This window comes from Diorhabda sublineata, chromosome X, assembly GCF_026230105.1.
Source record: "Diorhabda sublineata isolate icDioSubl1.1 chromosome X, icDioSubl1.1, whole genome shotgun sequence".
NCBI lineage: Eukaryota > Metazoa > Arthropoda > Insecta > Coleoptera > Chrysomelidae > Diorhabda > Diorhabda sublineata.
This window is the reverse complement of record NC_079485.1, coordinates 1,558,584-1,580,420: the sequence shown is the minus strand read 5'-3', so window position 1 is coordinate 1,580,420 and position 21,837 is coordinate 1,558,584. Positions and strand designations below refer to the sequence as shown.

At 30.9% G+C, this 21,837-nt stretch overlaps 1 protein-coding gene across 4 annotated transcripts in view; it reads right to left on the bottom strand.

The window, feature by feature from the left end:
• Nucleotides 1–19,039, bottom strand: part of LOC130451589 (mucin-2) — a 287,468-nt gene extending 268,429 nt beyond the window's left edge. For all 4 annotated transcript variants that reach the window (XM_056790701.1, XM_056790704.1, XM_056790705.1 and 1 more), the window contains exon 1: nt 18,663–19,039. The gene's annotated coding sequence lies outside the window, so the exon portion shown is untranslated. The remainder of the gene's footprint in view (nt 1–18,662) is intronic.
• Nucleotides 19,040–21,837: the final 2,798 nt, after the last annotated feature.

Genomic DNA, 21,837 nt, shown 5'->3' with positions numbered 1-21,837 from the left:
TATGTGAATAATATAAAAGCTTTTAGATTTGAAGCGCAAACTCGTACAATACATTCTAATATTATTTATATATTCTGTTCCATGACAGTACAATGTAAACAAATTAAAAACTAGAAATAATTTGGCACTGCACCAAAATAAAATTTTTCAAGCAATTAACTCAATCGATTTTTTAAACTTCTCCATCAACATTTTAAAACATTATTCTCATATTTATCTTACTTCAAAATATTATCTAATAACTGTTTTTAGGATGAGAAAAACTGAATACCTAGAAACAGTTAGTTTAAAGTGAAATTGCTACAAAAGAAACGAAGAAAGGAGAGAATATTGAAAGTAGAGTAAACCTTTGTACAAATTAGAACACAAAAATTTGGGAAATACCCAAGTTGGAATCAGAGCTGCTGGAAAAATAATAACAAATATATATGTAGAAGTAATTAATAATAGGGAAATATAAAGAATAACTCTAGCTGCAAAATAGATCAAGGGAGATGCAGACTGTCAATATAGGAAGTATAATATAAGAAAAGAATTGGAAATATAGCTATAATACATTTAGAGTGAGTGGAGAAGCAATACTACAACTACCTAGATATAAATCGTCGACGAGAAATAAGAAAGATCTATAGTAAAGAAAAGGACGCAACCAAGACCTAAAGGAGAAAAAATATGACTCAATAAACAATAGAAATAACGGAAAGGAAATAAATTCCATCAGAAACGAAACTACATTAAGAACTTCTTGAATGTATCTGATGAAACAAAAGAAGCTTCTTCAATTCATGGGTGAAACTCTATTATTACCCGAACTTCTGTATAAATTCAATCAAATCTTTTCTGTGAAGTTGAATGGACGTACCTACTGAATATTTAATTTATATTCCAAGTTTAGATTTTGTTTCGTTTGTAAATGGACGCTTGAAAATGCTTTTCTTTCATGCGACTTCCCAACTTTTATCTGATGGCCAGTACGTATCGATTGATTACTCGTTGTAGAATGCAACACATTTGATTGACACAAAATGTTCGATGTATTATGAAATAACAATTGTTAATTGGCAAATACTAGTAACACCTTTGAATAGTTGAATATATTCTACTCTCTTGGCTATATTTGATACATTGATTTCCATTTATCTTGGAAAAATTTGTGGATGATAACCAAGGTAAGAACGTGGCTTGAGGTTGAAATTACTGGAAATATTGGCATGTTTTTCGCAAGAATAAATCTAAAATCAACTCTCAAAGATATTTCGGGACCTGTATGAAAAATCTAGTCTCTAAAGGCACAAATTAAACGAATGAACACTTTTGAATTGAACTTAAATTTGAATCTAATAGTATGTACAATAAGACTTGGAGAAATGTGTATAAAGATCAATATTTTGCACCTGGAAGTTACTAATTGGAAACGGAATCTTGCAACCGTGACAAAGTGTAAAAAATTTAATTAAATGTAGTATTTTATGCTGAAAAAATTCGTGTCGAAAGGAATGCAAATTATGTGAATTATGAATTCTTTGTCGTGCTTGATGTAGAAAACAAATTATCAGGGATTTTATCATGATAGTCGAGTACTTCTAAAATCATTTTCATTTTCTCCCCTTCTAAAATATCCAATACCTTTTTCGCTATATATTTTCGAGAAAGGGGATAGCAGCATTTTTTAATATGTGTAATGAAGGGTTGTGAGAAAGAAAAGGAAAATATGGAGGCCGCACCAACCCAAGTCCAATAATAATTATCATCCTTCCAACGCTTGTCTATTTTTTACTATAATATCTGTAACGTTCCATAATCTTTCCTTTCTACTCACTATTCTTGCTATCATCTTGTCCCATTATTTCTTTCAATTTTTTTTATTTCTAATAAATATTTCGACTATTCTAATTCAGGGTGATTTCTCGGTTGTTTTCGTTACCCATATTTATAATTTCAAATACTCTTTTCGGGTACTTTTTATCCATTGCTCAAATTTCATTGCCAAATATCGAAATTGTCTGTATCTTATTTCAGAATTTCAAATTGATCTCTATATGCTCGAGTTATGTCATTGAATAAACACGTAACGTGTGCAACTAAAACGGAATATAACAACTAAAGGATGATTTACAAAAATGTCACAATTCTACACTACAAATCTGAAATATTCGAAACAAAATTATGATATAACATAAATTAGTGAGCCTAACTTCATCCTATTTAAATGAAATGTTTTTGTATTTGACAAGATCTATTATTTTTGATTTAATTTCATAGTTTCATAATGTTTAAGTATTTCAAAATAACTTTTTGAAATAAATTCAAAGACTTTGATGAAGTTTCTAAGTACATGGAGACAAAACCTAAAACATATGAGATTTAATTAGCTCAAATAAATGATTATTTATTTATTCACTTCTTTACGTACTATTGCGCAAAGTTTAATTTTTCGTTAGAAAAAACTATAATGCTTTTATTGATTCCTCATAAGATATATTATATATTTATTGATATTTCGAATATTTTCATCAAGATCAGAAAAAATTAACAAAACAAAAATTATTAACAATACTAATAGTAAAAGCCCCTTTCAAATGAAATAGGCTGATTGAACACCCAGTAGAAACTGGGCTGAATTTTATAATTAGAATAATATTTATCATAACCATCTACATGTTCGTTTCTGATTAATTAAACTAAAGTAATAGGTGGAGAATACTCTTCAATTAATTTAGGTCCAAAAGAACTAATTTCTTGCAAAACTTGCATATTTTTTATTAGCACTGCTGCAATGTTTACTCAATACTATCAAACAAATTCACATCCAGCTGTAGGCTACACTGTACTAACGAAAAATCGTTTAATTATTCCAGTACGCTAAGCTAAGAAAAGATAATTTTAAGGTTTTCAAAACTGTTCCATTTCTATATCTGGCAAATATTTCTATCCAAAATGTCTCACAAAAACAAGCAGGTACTGAGCTCATTGCCCCATTTGGTAACCACCCATTTCGTTTGGCAAAGTACATGGAATTGTGAATGCAGATGCAAATTTTGTGAGAAATTAGTATAAAATCAGTAAAAAAAGATACTTTCTTCACAACCTTCGTATGAACGCATTATCTATTCCAGAATAAAATTTAATTTGTATATGAGTATATATTTAGCTTCAAAAAGGGGTATATATTAATCGCGTATGCTGACTAGCTTTGAAACTAGCCCACATACATGTTAAACGTACATTATACTTGTGCTCTAAATTCCACAAGAGCTGTGCTCCACGGGAATCTCCAATTTATATGTGTATTTACATTTGCATGTTAACACTGGAAGGTATACCGAAATAGTTAACAAGCTATAATGAACATTTCCATAGCTTTTTTTGCATTTTTCGAAACAGTATGAGGTAGAAAGCGATTGTTGAAATAGTTATAATGAAATATTACTACGAACTCGCCTATATATGATTAATTAAAATTAATAGCAAAGTAAACAAACCATTTTTGAGATTCACAGTTCTCCATAAGGAGTATCGTTATAATGATCTAAAATGAAAAGTTTAGTCAATATGCTATTAGCGATACCGAGCTAACTAGAAAATATATTTTTTATATTATTATTCCTGAAATACTTCGGTCTTTCTAAGGTTACCTCTCACATATAAATACCTGTCAGCTCTACATAATTGTTTTTATGTGAATTTAATTCAGAAAACTGTGCTGTAGGTTTGGTTAATAAACACTATAGACAATACGAAAGCTGGTTTAGCCTTTTTTGGTAAATCTATTAACTAACGTATCCATTACAATCTTTCTATTAATTTATTTCTAACACAAGAAACATTACAGTCACTATCTGTGAGAAAATCTATTTCAATTTGTTGAAACAACAACAAAACTCTTCTGAGATCGATTATCCAGGAATTTGCAAAAAACATTGAAAAGTAATTTGACAAATTAATAAGGTATTTCTTCTACTCGACGGAAAACCCGTCTGTAGAAAAGTTTAAGATTCATTAAAAAGCTTTCAGCTTTTAAATTTGCAGATAAAGTTTGCGTGAAATTTTAATTGTAGCGTTTCTTTTAATGAAAATTGTTTCAAAAAGACTTATTCTAATGTGAAATTAAAAGTAAACAAAAGTTTTAATGCACAGAGAAGTTATAGTCTCATTTCCATGACTATTTGTATTGCATGGGAATAAAAATCACTCAATCACATTACTCAACAATTTTCAGTTCTGTATTTTCTCTATAAACTCATTAACACATAGTTCTACTAAAATTATACCTTCTGCCTTGCTACGTCTATTAATAATTTCAAATTTAAATGAAAATAACTTTGAGATCAAAACTGTATCATGTATTATACATTTCCATATTATGCATACCGAGAAGTCCTAATTCAATGAAATTTATTCAGTTAACTCTGCAACTTCACAATATCTCGTTTGAAATAAACAAGTATATATGAAAACCCTTTTACTGAGCATTATTTGGAAACAGCACTATAATTATACGAAATAAAAGAATCAACATATATTAGATAATATATATTGACAGTTCTGTTTCAAGTTATCCAAATTCCCAACTACTGTAGTATATATTTTCATGAATGTTGGAACAGAATGCTTAAAATGAACTTATTCTGTCTGAATAGACCGAACACTTCAAAGACGGAATTAACAATTACGTTCACAAAATACTTCAGAGCAACCAGCCATAGCGTCAAACAAATCTTCTCCGTTTGAACAGTTACATGATTTTACGATGAACTATTTTGGAAAATTTTGTATCTCAACAGTATGGCATTAATTAGGGCATAGACACAGACCTAAGTGACGAGATGAAATGTTACATTCACACAATAGTTGTGCGTTTGCTTCGCACTGTAATAGATGCAGTTCATACATTATCATTGACAAAAGTTAAAAACCATGTTGAAAAAGAGGGACGTACCAATAATACTATATACTATAGTGGTATTTAAATGTAAAGAAAATCGAACAAAATCATTATTTCATTCAATAATTTAGATCAAAAACGTGTTGCTGCCTAAATTCCCAGGACTGAAATTATTTTCTACAATCGTCTATTCCTAGAGGTTGTATTTTATAACGAGTACGAAGATGGTCCCAAAAGTACCTGGCTTGACCTAGAGCTAGCAGTAGTTGCTTGAAAAATACAACTTGCAACAACGTTTTCAGCGAATTTAAAAACATGGAAAAAATTGATCACCGTTGTGATACGATATTTTTATTTGAAAGGCCTTAGCCCAACTAATATTCTACTCTGGGTGTGAGACTGCTCCTTCGTTACCAACAGTAAAATGCGAAGACCAGCATCGCAGGGGTCGTCCAAATGAGGTGACAACTACAGAAATGTTGAAAAAAATCAACAAAGCGGTACTGGATGATCGCCCATTGAAAGTTCGCAATCTAGCAGATATAGTAGACATTTCAAAAAGTGCGGTACCTCGCATTTTAACTGCAAATTTGGACATGAGAAAGTTGTTTGCAAGATGGATGCCCCGTTTGTTCACAATGGAACAAAAAAAAAACGGCGCCGTGAAGATATTTCCATGGAGGGTTTCGTTTGGAAATGTTTCACAAAAAAGATGCCAAATTTTTGCAACGTTTCATAACCATGGATCGAACGTGGGTATATCACTTCACACCCGAAACAAAAAAACATTCAAAACAATGGGCTGAAAAGGGAGAACCAAAAAAGGCACCGTTCCATCTGTAAGTAATGGCGTCGGTTGACGCACAATGTTTGGGCGGAGAAATCAAGCAGAAACGGCCGCATTTTGTTAAGAAGAAAGTGTTGTTTCATCAAACCAATGCACCATCTCACACACAACTTATTAAACATCGATGGGAAAAGTGTATGGAACTAGAAGGAGATGACGTTAAAAAATAAATATATTTTTCCGAAATTCTTGTATTTTCTTTTTGAGCCAGGTACTTTTGGGACCATCCTCATAGTACTGTATTATTATAGTTAAAAAAAAAGTGAGTACCAAGTTTTCATCTATTGAAATCACAGATGAAGAAGAGAGCGATACGCAGCAAGAAATATCCATTACATACAACAATGCCATTCAGCAGAATGTACGATAGGACTGTTCCCATGAATGAAATGAGGAAACCGCAATGGAATTATTGGAAGAAGATGTATTGCTACAAGGAGGAAAATATGTCTTCTAGAAATTAAACGGGGAAAAGTTAGATAGTTCAGAAGACGAAATGGAAGTTCAAGGATTCCCATCTTCTGTGAAAATGGAGAGACAAAAATTTATGACTATTAAAAATGATATCTTTGGGGTTTCCAAAACGGATTATACCAACTTCACCAACACCAAATAAAGAAGGCATTATCCATCGACTAAGGAATAGTAATTGCATTATTGATGACAGTATATAGTTATTATGAAATAAAAATATACAATTCATCAACGCTTTGATAAAGTTTCGATTTGGTTTCTCATTATATATTATTGCTAGCACATAGGTCAATAATAATTACAATAAAAAATTTTCTAGCAAATTTTGTCATAAAAAAACGAATAAGAATATTTATATGTCTTATACACAACTGTATGCTTTCAACCCATTTCAACGTTCTTATCCAATATAACTACAAACATATTCACTAACCACAATAATCCACGTCTACTTCCTCTTCCTCGTGCCATGTTAGGTCTAATTAATGTTAGGTTATCACTGCTGTAATTACCCCATTACCTCTCGGACAAGGCACAATTATGTCTAACACTGCAAATTTTCATCTATCTCGCTTCAAAGTTTATTTTATATCGTACAAGATATGGAACAAATTTCATTGTATTATAGTATGTGAGGTTCTTAGCGATAATTTACTTCTGTCCCTGAAATCAGCTTTTGCAAACACCGTGTATAATACCTGATTATTTCTTTTTATTTAACTTAAACATAAAAATTAAGTGATAAATTACAAAAAGAACTATTAAAATGTATTAATCATAAGAAAATATACTTTGTGGTACATGTTTGTAGCTTCGAGAAACTCCAGGACTTTCTTTCTCTCTGTGAAGCAGATGAGTGTCTCTCTAAGGTTAGGTTTAAGGTTAAATTACTGAAAATGTGTTAGATGGACATAAAAAAATGATAATTTTGACGACTAGACATCAAATTTCGTAATTTTCATCTGATTATTTCGTTACTACCTTGCTTATAGGTTTAATTTTTTTATCGTTATGGTTATCATTCATGATATTGTTTGTATTTGTACATAATTAAATACTTTAATAAGTGGCTTGATTTATATACGAGAGGATGAACGATTTTTAATATTTTCTTCTTAAAATTTCTATTTTCTATTTCAAATTAGTATTCTATTGAAAGGTATCGGCGATTGTGTTTGTAGTGAGGATAAAATTTCATTAGAGTATCTACATTATACGCATATCCCCGGGCCATGAGTGATGTCATGAATATAACATAAAACAAAATCTCTACGAAACAACACATAACGGCTATAAAGCGTATTTTAGGCGGATAGGAGGCGGCTATTTTCCTACAGGAATTACTAGAAGATGTTTTTCTAACACTCACATTTCGAATCAAAATAGTAAATACTCAACTAGGTAAGATACAATCCAATATTTTTTATTAAATGAGCTACAAAATTTCAGTTATCAACCTGTTGTTAGAAGAGAAATTTCAAACGATGTGTAGTCGTTCATTTTAGTGACAATAAAAGAAGTCGAGTCGATTTCAAATCATTTTTATGTCAAATTGATGCCACTTAACTATTTAGCCTCCAGAGATTTTTTAATTGGTTTTATATGGCCTTGCCAAATTCAACGCCATTAAGCTCTTTTCCCAATGGATTTTTCCAATTCAATTTCTGGTAAAATATGAAGGGTCCAGCGGAAAAACGGCAGTAGTCCATTTTTTTACGAAACTCCGCACGCTGTATTATTTTATGCCATTTTGTGGTTACTATCAGATAATGTGAACATATTGAAAGGGCCTGTACCTTATCAAAGAGAAAGTGCGAAAAATGCGGGCCTATTGTCAAAATTCCAGTATGTCATTAATATTAAAACTACTTAACATACAGTAGAACATAACAAACAAATTGTGGTGGAAAGAATAATACTCTCCAAATTTAGGAAAACTCTGTAGTATTAGTATAATTTTTCACGCAACTATGATTTTGAATTTGATCAGAGTAGTTTCATCCAAGCTAAAATTATTCCTTTCATCGACCCAAAATTTCACCACACACAGACTTGCTTAAGTAATTAAGTCGTTCTAAATTACTAAATTTATGTAGTTAAGTTAAAGATGATCCTTTTGGTAACTTTCGTGGGTAAGTTAAATTCTATCTAACAAAATTTATTTCTATTATAATAAGTTACTTCGCATTTAGGCTTTGTCGCAGCTCAAAAGCTTCATAGTTCGTCAGAATTTAGAAATAAAATATAACTGAAGGTCTTTTCTATTTATGAACAATTCTCATGCGCATAAAAAAGTTCAGTTATTTTTTCTATAACATCAATAACAGCCCCAGTGGAAACAAATGTCTCAAGAAAAGTGACTGGTAATTTGAAAAGTATTTTAAAACTTTGTCAGTGGAACATCGAAAGCATTTTATTGAAATAATAATTTTATCTTACTTTCAAAAATAAATATATAATTATCGGAACGTCGATTTTAATGAAAACAACTTTATTTGTGACCTATTGGACAGGTACGCACGCACACAAGGCGCCATTATTAAAGTGCTTTAATAAAGTTAGTGCCGTATTTCAATCAAGGAATCATTAGCTTTTTTAAAATCGCCTTTATAGTTCTTTTTTGGCTAGTTGCCTATATGACTCATTTCTAGGAATGAAGACAAAAGAATGTCGGTTTCAAAACATAATCATACTCCCGGTGTTAGTTGTATAGTTTAGTTTTTTTTATATTTGATTGGTATACGATGTCCAAATCCAAAAGATTTCGTTTTTAAAGGAAATCGTGTCTAATAACCCTATAGTTAACCCTCAAAATTTATCACGTAAACAATTAAAAATTAACTACTCCACGAAATTTCTGGTTAGAAATAGCAGCTATGTGTCGAATGCGACAATGTCCCGATATATCTATTTTTAAACTAGACCTTATTGAAAGTAGAAGCAAGTGAAGTTGGCTTTAATAAAACCGCCATCATTCCAATAATTCCTTATTCAGAATATAATATATACAGATGCTCATAAAACCTTCAAGGGAGATACTAATTCAAAGCTGGTTGATTGATTTGTTAGAGGAAAAACTCTATGGAGAATAAAAATTCTTTGCAAATATGCAGAGAGCTGACACTTGATTGAGTGAGCAAGATATTAATATAACCCATTCTCAAAGTGATAAAATACTGTTAACAATATAACCTTAGATAATTACAATACAATATATTATTCTTTGTTCTAAAGAGTTGTTGTAAATAGTTAGAAATAATAAAACATCGATACTTGATAATAAATATTATTTTCTGAAGAACAGAACTGTATATCAAGATAGTTGTTAATCACTGGACAATTACCAGAGCCCTGTCGCAATGAGAGGGACGGATTTGAGCGGAATGTCTTGGAATGTGTCTGGTGGAATTATGAAGATTTGTGTATTCCGAAATCATTCCAGGTAGTCGAGCTATCAATGCCGACATATTGGACTGCAGATGGGACTGTATGAGGTTTCATTGGAGTAACATCCAAGTTTAGTCAACCGAAAGTGGCTTCTATTACAACAAGACAATGCGAAAGTTCGAAAAACTTGTGGTGGTATTTCACTTCTAGCACATCTAGAATTATTTCACTAACGTTTTAAAGAGTTTGGTGATTGTAGGGAAACCAAAGAATACGAAAGGCTATACTTCGAATATAAGGACTTTTTTTAATGATTTTTTGATACACAAAGTGTACCATGGAAACCGACATTATTTATCAGAAACCCTCTTTATTTTCATATATTACCGATTTTTTTCACGTAGAGTTTATTTATCTTAGTATTAGTATCTTTAGATGTATGAAATATATTTGACTCAATATAGGTATGTGGAAATAGATGGCAACAGCAACGATTAAATGAATTTAAATTTATACTGATTCTCAGAGTTCTGGAAAGGATCTCTGGTTAAGATTGTATCTGCTCTTGATTATTAATTTATTATAGCTCTATTGTTAGATAGTTCTCGTATAATTGAGTTGATGAGTGTTCTCTTAACTTTATTACACTTATCTGAACATCTGAGTTATTAACTTAAGCTTGGGTAAATATCAACAAACAACAGAGTAAAACTAGGTTAAGAGTATTGGTTTACTCTTGTTTACATGTATGGTTGTTACAGGATGTAGCCGTTTATTTGTATCTCTAAATAGACTTGCAAATGAATTATGTCACTATTAAGATAAGCAGCGGTGATCCGTGAAAAAAGTAGGAATTATCGATAAGAAATCTGTCTTGAAGAGTTTACTAGACATGATATATTCTACAGAATTTTCTTTCGTTATTCTTGAGGTTTAAGATTACCATAGAAGTCATATGTTTCTGGAAAAAAATCATCGGAAGTACAACTAAAAAGGAAATAAATAACAATTTCTGGAATTATTCCTCGTTAAATAAATTATTGAAATTTAATTAAAATCAAATGTTCAGATTTCGTAAATTTTCAGTTTAATGACTAATCATCGAATGAAATGTGAATTTATATGATCAATTGTCTCGGATGATAAAACTATCTCTCAAATATAATCTGTAACAAAAGCGAGATGTGGAAAGGTAGAATTATTTGACATTTCCCGCCAAAATGTAATGGATATGACTGAAGTATCACAAGAAGATAAAAACTTTCTCATGTCTCAAAGAGAATATCGCATGAGTTCATCAATGAGTGGTGTTGGTAAGGTTTTTGCCGCTAAAGCTAAAACGAAAACTTTAAAAAAAGAAAAACAAGAGTTATACAAATCCGATCTATAACTGAGATTGATAAGACAGTAACAGTTGAATTCTCATCTGCGTCATCATTCGAAGATGAAAAAGGACAGTGAGTTTTTGGCTCCAGTAACAAAAAAACAACGAGCGATTCCTAAATTAAAGACTGTAAAGGAAAAAATGTTCTTGAATTTAGACCAAAAACCAGCAAAGAAAAAAGAAACAAAAAGATTAGAAAGCAAAACCTTTGATTTTGAAGGGAAGGACATCAGTGACTTTGTTATTAAAAAAACAAAACTTTTCTTTGAAATGTTTGGAATTACCGATATCACAGAATCCTTTATGGAACCTCTCCAAAGTCAGGTTGTTAATGATACTGTAGATAGAGGTATTGCATTAATAAAACAGTTCAATGAATCAGCAAGAGACGAACAACAAAAACAATTCTTATTGAGGATCGTCGAACATCACAGAAAAGCCGTCACTAAACGAACTAAAAAGGCTATTAAGTCGTACATAGTTGAATAATTGATACAATATGTGATTTTTTTACTAAAGGACTATCTTATTGTTTATATCAATCATTATCTTAAGCTTGTGATTTATAATTTCAGCAATAAAATCAATTTGAGTTGAAAATTTGTATTTTGTAAATACTTACTCAAAAATGTTCAAAGGGTGCAACCTCCAAATATTATCCAATCATCACAGATAACTTATACATCACCTAGACTCAGGGCAAAAGCAAAGTCAGCAAGAATTTTATATTTTATTTTTTACCATTAAAAAAGAAACACCCTAATATATATTAGGGTGTTCCACGACGGTCGGCTAATCTATAACATAATGGAACCTAAAACTTGATTCTATCAACCAAATTATTGGTTGGGGCTTGCATATTTATTATTTCATATATTTATCAAGCAATATACGAAAACAGAAAAAATTTCTTCATAAATCATGTCTGTTTATATTAAAAAGTTAATATCATGTCAAAATCATGCCTGGAATTTTTAATGTTGAAATATTACCGTTGCAACAGCGTATGTACTTTTGCTTACATAATCCTTGAGATGTTATTAAAATAATATATCATAACTTGCGAATCTCTATACTAATAAAGGGTTATTCATAAAACTAGAAAGATATCATTTGTATGAATAAATAATGCAAATAGAGTGGACGAATTCAAAGATATAGACACATGATGTTTATATTTATGTTATTTCCAATGAATAATGGCACTGAAATTAAAAATATATGTACTTGAAATCCTCATATTTTTCCTGCCCTTATTTTATCCTTTATGTTGCAATTAGACCGGTCTTCATGTTCTGATGTTTGCTTTTTCATTATCCTGAAAGATCTTCCCCATACTAGATAATAAACGCTTTGGATAGAGCCTAAACGACTTTTGGCGACAACATTTTGTGTAATTATGGATGAGTCAAAAAACTAAAAACGATGTTTGATTCAGATAATTCAAAAATCATCCCAAAAGTCACGCTACTGACCCTTCAACCATGTGTAGTCGTGAAACGATATGGAGCGGTAAGTGTCAGTATATTTTATTACTGTGTGTGGCGCAAGCGAAACACATCATGAACATTTGCGTCTAATTATAACTCTAGAATCTCGTAACGGATATCAGAACGAACGAACGAACATAACGCTTTGAATAAGTCTAGAGGGAATTCTGATGACGCTGATGATGTTTGTGCTGGTAAGAAATAGAGAAAAGCAGAAACGGACTTAAAACTAGAGTGTTAGAATGATCAAATAACAAAATTTTTAAGAAAAACTGTTTTAGAAGAAAAGAGTATCTAACAACTTTACCAATCATTTAGAAAATGATCAATAAGACCACCATGGAAAATTGAATAAGTTGTTATCACCCTTTCGTAACCCATCAATTAGATAATACTTCGTCCGACTGATTTAATATTTTTTACATTAATGGGTAAGTTAAATCAGCGGGGCCCCTATTCCTTCGTTACCAAGAAGTCCTCTTCATCTAAATTAGCTTCTATTGAGAGTATTGCCAAACAAGACGGCCAGTCCTGCTTCATATTGTTTTTTAAGTAGTTCTTAATAATTCCAAACTTAGATAATCTTCCTGGGGAAGCTGTACTTACAGACATAGTCAACATAATTCTAATAGCTATGTAAACATTGGAATAGATGTCTTTCAATGCACTTTAAATTATGTATTGAATAGATTCATTGGCGTCTCTAATGGAGATCGATAGATTAGGTACCAAAAGTTGTAGCCCTTCGTAAACCGAGGTTGTGAGACTTAAAGACGAGGCTGTGCCTAGCTACGTCACTGATAATGTCAATCCATTCCACGCAAATTCGAAAAGAGATTTGATATATTCATCGAATGCGAAATGACGAAAATTATCGTTAATTTATTTATATTTGCTTTTAATAAATGATGTATTTTTTATATAGATAATTTCAATATCTTATCAAAATATAATCATTGACAAATACAATAATTTTATAAATCAATATACCTAGCTTATAAATAACAAAAAGAAAATCTAATTATATAACCCTCAACTCAAATTTATTAACAGTTACATTAAAATTATAAAATCGAATTATGAATTTTACTCAATTTTTTTTATTTCTATGTACCTACATGAACCATTTCTAAAAATGTTTCTTATGTTTGACTATATTTCGAGGATCTTAATAGTCCTTTTATCATCAAATGTGTAATTTTTCATACTCCAGTTTGAGTTATTAAAATCTTATTTATTGATGAATTTATATTGGTATGCCTGTCTTATGTAAGCGGCATTACTATCATTTCAAACAGCCTCATATTTAATTTCAAATTTTAGATAATTAAAATATTCTTCTAAACGAAAATATGAGCAACTATTAAAAGGAAGAATGTCCTTGTACATTTAGTAGTGTTCAGTGGATAAATTTTTTATAAAATTGAACTTCGTTATTCACATACATAACTTCACCAGAACTGTTGCATCAACACACAGAATAAAGCTGAATAAGGCAGCAATACCACCAGTCATGACTCATAGCGCATACAATAATAATAATAATAATAATAATAATAATAATAATAATAATAATAATAATAATAATAATGATAATAATAATAATTAATAATAATAATAATAATAATAATTGTAAAAGAAGATCTTTTATAGAATTATGCTTCCGAGAAGCACTGGTAAAGGAATGGATTATGTATTACTACCAAATTGTCAATATGAAAGATACCAACCAGAATATTATAAAAGTTGAGTAAAATATATTATTTCAAGATTCATACAATTGTAAAAGTGGAGGACTACGTTTCTTAAACTGGGGTATTATTAAAAGTACGTATTAGCAAGTGCATGAAAAAAGGGGAGAACCAAGTCACATGTCTTAAAAAATAATAGATTGATGACATCAGTAAACAATATTAAGTTGAAATTTAATGAAATAAACGAGCTTCGATTTGAGCATTTGTATAGTACAAGCATTGTATGAACTATTTATAAATTATAATATCAATTTTACTATAATTCTATTCTGGTTTTTTGTTTTCCAAGTATTCCTTCATTATATCCGGTGATCAATTTTTGTTATCTGATATCTCTGTTTATATCTGTTTTCTTTTATGAGGAATGAACTAACAGCTGTAATAACTGCATCTAATGCAATGCTGGAAAGAATTGCAGATATTTCATTTCTATGCTTATATTTTCAAATACCTGTGCTGTATGATTTCTGTTGGTACTGAGGTCTGCGATGTAATGTTTATTAGTCTTCTCATTTTACACACATTTTACAATGATTCTTACGTATTTTTAATTTGTCTTTTCAGTTTATACTATCGAAAATCTTCCACACCAGATTCCGATCAATGTTGTATTCATACCTTCCCTCAATTATTTGAATCTTGATGTTAATTGGCTCCATATTTGATTCTCCTGAATCCACATTGGTAACCACCGATTTTTTTCTTATCTTTGATTCTATCATTCAAATTTTACAAGCTTCTTATGGATCGTAATAATTACTTTTATTTTCCTAGACATATAAAACAGTACAAAGCTGGACACTGGAAAATGGGAGACACTATACCTAAGCAGATGACATGGATAAAATGGCAGAGGATGAGAAAACCTTGAACTCAAGCTTAAAAACATATAGATAATAAATATGAAAATAAACGAAGATGATGATAATAAGTCGAATTGAGAAGACACAAATTGGAAGATTCGAGAATATAGTAAAGTCTAACACAATGTAGAATACTGGTACATTCAAGCATTCAAGGTACAGCTTCTGGCCAAAAAGTAAATACCAAAACAAATAAATATTCAAAAAAATAGCCATATCTATATTGACATAAGGATCAGAGACTTGAATACTAAAAAATAAAAAAACAAATAACAAAGTACAGACAGGGAATTTCTGAGGGAAATAGATAATAAATCAAAATCAAATATAAGTAATAACGTTCAACTTCAGCAAGCCTCACACTTGAAAAAGTAGAAAACATCCGAATTAAGTGAGAACTGGCTGTCTTTTTCCCTATTTCTTCAAATAAATCGAAAAAATTTACTCAAGAATATTTTGAAGCAGCTAAATAGTCAGATGTTTTATTGGACAAGAGTTGTATTTAAAAATTCTTGAGAAATCATCTTACTCTTGTCATCACACACGACCTAGCTTTGGCATAATGATTTAGTGATTCATCTCTTTGTACTAAAGAAAAATGAACAAAAAATATTTCAATTGAAAAAATAACATGATAACTTCCATAGCAATACAAGGATCAATACTAAAACACAACTGTAATCGACATGGATATCTTATCAGTGCTTGATGGGAGTGACTAGTTTTTAATAAATGATTCAACGAATAGAACGAAGGGGCGTATTCAAATATGTCCAACATGGTAACGGTTTTTTAATCAGTTCCTATTGTGATTAGTTGAAAATAAGATGGTGTTAATATATAAAATGAAAATAATTGTGGTTAAAAATTTCTGTAAAGTGCTTGCCAAACCAACAATGGATGAAAAAGTGAAAGATCCCATTTTCCAAAAAAGATTAATAATTACATCAACAATACCTGATTACATGAAATTGAATATAAAGACTAGAATTGATTGGTTCACATGCTCCATATTATAAAATCTATTTTACTTCAACTTTTTCAGTTTAGGTGCAGAAGCTATTGATGATGAGATATTGGCCACAACTGATAGGAAGTATAGGACAATATTAAAATGGTTAGTGGAATATCTAATGAATCAATATTACCTACATATTTTAACGTGAATTATACTTGCTACAGTTCGATTGGTTAAGTTGATATGAACCAGCGTAAATGAACAAACGATATGAAAATAAATGTGCCCAATGGAACTGTTAATTGTATCCATTAAGTTGCCAATAGTGCTTGTTTGCGTGTGTAATTTGTGTACAAATTACTAATATGAAGTTTACGGCTACGGTTATATGTCAGAATTAGCAAACTAGAATAATCAGTTCATTTTAGGTTTGACATAAAGTTTATGGATGTTACAGAAAAATCTATAGCGGTCCTACTTTCACTTTTGAAAGCTCAGAATGTATTAATGAACACCGCTTTCCTTTCACTCATATTTTCTCTTATCAAGACCCCGTTTTAAATCATTCAAATTCATAAACGTTAAGTTTCGAAGATTTTATAATAAAATACCGATCATATAAAATTGAGATGCATACAATGGCTCGATGAACTACATTGCTAAAAGCATTTAGTTTGTTCACAGTGGTCTATTTGCCTATTGTACGAAATATCATATCTGGTATTATGAAATGGAAATCAGTTACCATATAGTGGAAGATCTGCTTACTTCAACTTATTCGTTAATGTCTTCACTTAGCTTATCGTCACTTGATTTAGTAGTTTGAGAGAAACATGCTAGAATAGCCAGGTTTATGAATATATTCAGCAATTGTTTCTTCTTAATATGTCGATGCTTTTTCTTCAAAACCTCTCCGTGGCATACTTTTTATTTTAATAGAAGACTTAAAAGAGAAGTCATATTGATTATTTTAGTGCATTCATGGAAATCTGATCCGATCCGAGAAGAGTTTGATCTTGAAGTTTGATCCATTATCTTAAACCAACTCGGTAAGTTTGAATAAGTGACCTTACTAAAGCAGAATTTCCATTTTATCTCGACTTCTTTTGAGTACACTGTAATTACAATTTACAAGTGTTTTTGGTGAAGTAAATTCACCATAAATAAGCTTTGTAGCTCTTCAAAACTGGAGATATCTTCTGTGATGATAGATTCTTTGTGCAATCCATTGAAACATCATAAAATACAATTGAATGAGCTGGAAACTTGGAGGATATTTTTAAAACCATCTCACTTTATATATAACCATAGGTGAACCAATAATATTCCAAATTTCTAAACTGTAATATTAGATATTTGACGCACGCAAAATTTTAGTATGTTATATTTACTAAACAAACTTTAAAGTGGACTGGGAAGAATCTGTTCCTTGTCTTTATTTAAACTAATCATAATACTATGATTTCAAATGCATCAAATAATTTATAGTTGAAAGTATAGTTAGTAAAACTTCCCCCATTCCCTAAGTTCACTTGCTTTGGGCAGTAAAGCGTAAAAATTCAATGCATCTTCATTTAAATTCTTGTCTCTGAGGGTAATAACATTATCATCGAAATGTGCTTCAAATAACGTGGAAAAGTTGTATAGTGCTAATAAGAAGTGTGTGAATATATATGTAGTGCTCAAAAGACTTTTACTTGTATTAGAATAAAGCTTGACTGAAGCTAGATTTTGAGTGATCGTTGTATGTTTTCTATTAATTAAATTAAATTAATTAAAGTACAAATATTTCACGACCTATCATAAAACGTTAGTTTCCTATTCAAATATACGTTCGCAGATTCAGTTTAGAGTACCGTGTTGTGTGAAATTTTATATATTCACAGCATTACTACTTATAAAGGTTAAAAAAGGCGCTCTAAGAGAGACATATATTATATTCGAGGTAAATAACTCATAAAAAAAACATTTAACAACCAGTCTGTCACTAGATGAAATATAACTTTTGTCATTTATACATTATTCCTGAAAATTTGGCAATGTTTTAGTAAACAAGCTTAGTATCTTTAATGTTTTGCGAAATAGCTAGCCTAAGAATTCCAGACCAAGTTTCAAACAAGATTTTTCTGGAAAGAACTGTTATTTCATTATTATCATGTGAAAAATGCGTTATGAACATATTAAACAATTAAATAATAATATAGAGTTTTGTTGATCAAGGATATATTTGTAATTTTTCAATGATTCAAATATACAATATTGATATAGTATTATCAATGTCAGTCTCATTCGTTTAATTATTTATTTATGGAATATACACAAAAAGAAAATATAAATTATAAATATGGAATTTACACGTAAAGACTATTATTTGGAAGTATACATCATGTGAATTGTACTGGACAGAAAGTCCATTATAGCAGAATTTGCTATTGATTGATATCAGACTTATACCTATATTGGTAAATTATTGATACTTAGGTGAATATATGGATGTAGGGTAACAGCTGTGTACGATTTTCCAGAACATCTTCAGTTTATTTTTAGTTGAAGGTACAAATTTTCTTTTTATGTATATGCAAAATTTTAGGTAAATATAAGAATAATAGAAAGTACTCACCGGTATGGAGGCTTTTTCCTCGGTGGTGGCCTCCCCATTGGGTGGCACATGTCCTGCTTTTGTCACAAGCCCCGCAGGTACACGCACTGTGAGGCAGTTTTTGACCCCCCACTCACACGTGGTCGCTTACAAAAACAACACTCAGTACATCACCTAATCACTCTTCACCACGTCGTTGTAGTCGTCGACACTAAAACGCGGTAAACATCCGACACGTGACACATAACCTCAAAATTTCCTCTCAATGAGCAAAACGTTTCAGTTTGATTGTTGTCCCTCTTCAGACACCCTTCTATCGGTATATGTGTGTTGTGATCTCGCGTGTTGTTTCGCTTCTGAATCAGCTGACCACCAGACACCGGGGCTGGTTGTGCGGCACTAACAACGCCGTCGCTATCGAACGACGCTCGCGTCAAGGCGCAAGTTCACGCGCCGACGCTTCATATTCTACTACCTGCTGCTTGTCGCGTCGTTTGCGCGCACTTGAAATCTTGCATGCTAATAAATTATTGCGATTTCGGCTGTTTTATCATATATTATCGACAGGGCTGGTTTGCGGGGTTAGCGGCTTCGGTACTTGGTGATGCTGAGGTGGGGTATTCACCCGCTCCGCTTATCCAACTTTAATCTGATGACTTATGTTTATTTTCGATGTGTGCCATAACACAAATTAAAACAACTCTATCGAGTGCCGCGTACGGCTATCAATTCATAGATACAGAAACATTCAATTCATTAAAAAAATAAATTAGATAATAATACCCAAATTAACACTTAAGTATAGTTACAAATAACATAAACCCCTCATTACTTCGCCATCGTATCGTTTTCGTAGATATATTTGTTGTCAAATTCCAAAATAATGACTGTTATTTTCCAGTCGTCATTTTAAAAATGATTCTCTGGAAACACTATATCTTCAGCATATTCTAAGTGAGAAGTGATTACTGAAATAAATCTTTCATGCACCGTGTGACAAAAAAAAGTTAGTATCTCGCTCTCTGTCCACTTATTCAACATCCAAAATTTTTGAAAAAATTATTTTTTCGGCTACATATCTTTCATTTTACTGTGCTTTTAGTCACACTTTTCCCCTTTAACTGTCACAATCCCGTACTAATAACCTGGCAAATAAAAATGGGAATGCTATTCATTCTCGTTATTGTTGAGAAAGATGAATTGTGTGTTTGGGTATACAATTTGTTCTGAATTCGAATTCTCTCACTATTATGTTTTGGTAAAATATGATTTGCATTGCTGATGATCCAAAATTCAACTATGAAATTTTTCTGAAAATCATACTCAATCCTCATTATCGACGAAAAGCGAGGCTTCCGCTGCGACAATAATTACGAGAAGCAAAGTTTCTGGAATGATAAGTCGCCGTGTTCAAGTGGCAAAATCCAGGTTCAACTGGCTATTATAAGCGGCTTTTTGTGACCAGATTTCAGTAATTGAAATACTTGTAGTGAAGGAATGGTCACTCTGATTTCAGACGCTATTTAACATAGTCAAAGCAGCCAAACTTCCTCAAAAATATAAGCGTCAATGAAACAATTTCAAATTTGTAAGGAAGATATCGTGACATTTCCGATATATTTTTGAGTTCTCAAGATAATATTAATGATGACTTTTATCTCTTTATTTTCTCCTAATTTAATTATCGATGATGTGATGATAATTTTAATTAAAATCGTTCATGTGTATGAACATTTGTTTCTGTTTTCCTTACAAAAGCCTTAGCTTGACGATTCGTTACTTTTATGTTCCTTTTACACAATAAATAATAGCACAATCCAAACGTCTTTGTGAAAACAATACAAACAAGTCAAATAAAAGAAGAATCTCATTTAAGCCTACTTTCAGTAATACTTAAACAAAAGGTCCAACATCACAACGAAATTGTGTCGTACACTCATCTGGACGAATTAAGAAACTAGACTTGCTTTTCTTCTATCATCGTTCAATCGCTCTTTTAAGAATAAAAAAGAAAATTCCAATTAGGAGACTTACTCAGAATCTAACTGAGCAATAAGAGAAAACATTGAATAGTCTTTGTAATCCTTCGTTACGGACGCTTGTGAAAATTTAAAATTATTAAACTTTATAGAATTTCGCCCTGAAAGTTTCGCAATTAGTCGCCAAAGTTCAAAGAAACGGTTTCTCTTTTACGGAAAAACCTACAATTACAACGAAAGGCGAATAAATTAACATAAAGTTTTCACGTTTCCCATTTGTCTCTTACCTATAACAGAGTAAACAGTTCCAATTTCATAAAGTCCACTTTACAGCGTTCTATTTTGAATGAATTAAAATTAATATACAAAAAAGACTGAATTTGAGACTAAAAATCCAAGCAAATTGAATGCAGAATTTACGGTAAATAGACACTGGTAGAATTTTGTAACGTCTAAAAGCCTCTCAAAGAAAATTCATATCTAGGCTCATGAAAATACTTATATTAATAATAATTTTGAGTAGTTGAATAAACCAATTTAGAAGCAGAATATGAATAATCCCATCTAAAAGCTAAGGAACGAGAAATGATGTTGAAAATTTTTAATTAATCAATACAAAAATCGATGACGAGAAATAACCAGATTGCCTTTAAGAAAAGTGTGAATCGAACGAAATCCGATGAGTAAATGAAAACTAGAACGCTCTTCCAGAAACATAAGAAATTGCCAAAATTGTTACTTGAAAGAAGAAATGCCAAATATAAATGCAGATAGTTTGAATTCTGTTACCAAGGACCTACAGAACACATATATTGCTTTGAAAATCTGTCTAAAATCACATTTTAGAAGGACTCAATTACTAAATACTAATATTTTCCAATTATAGAAAATCAGAATGCTATATTCCCTCCGATTATATTAGTCTCAGATAACCATAATTTAGAACAGTGTTTCCCAACCTTTTTGTGCCACCCAGCCCTTTCTAAAATTCTTATGCTGCTCTATGTAACATATATATAATTTATAATATTAAAAAATTGAATTTTTCAATTAAGAAACTTAAATAATTGGTTTTAGAAAAAAAACATTAGCAAATTATTAACGAAACACAGTAAGTGAATTTTCGAAATATATAATGAAAAACTAAAATCCAAATTCGAAACAAGTTCAATAAAGATTTTAAGTATAGCAGAATCTTCGTTTGTCTCTTCAACTCC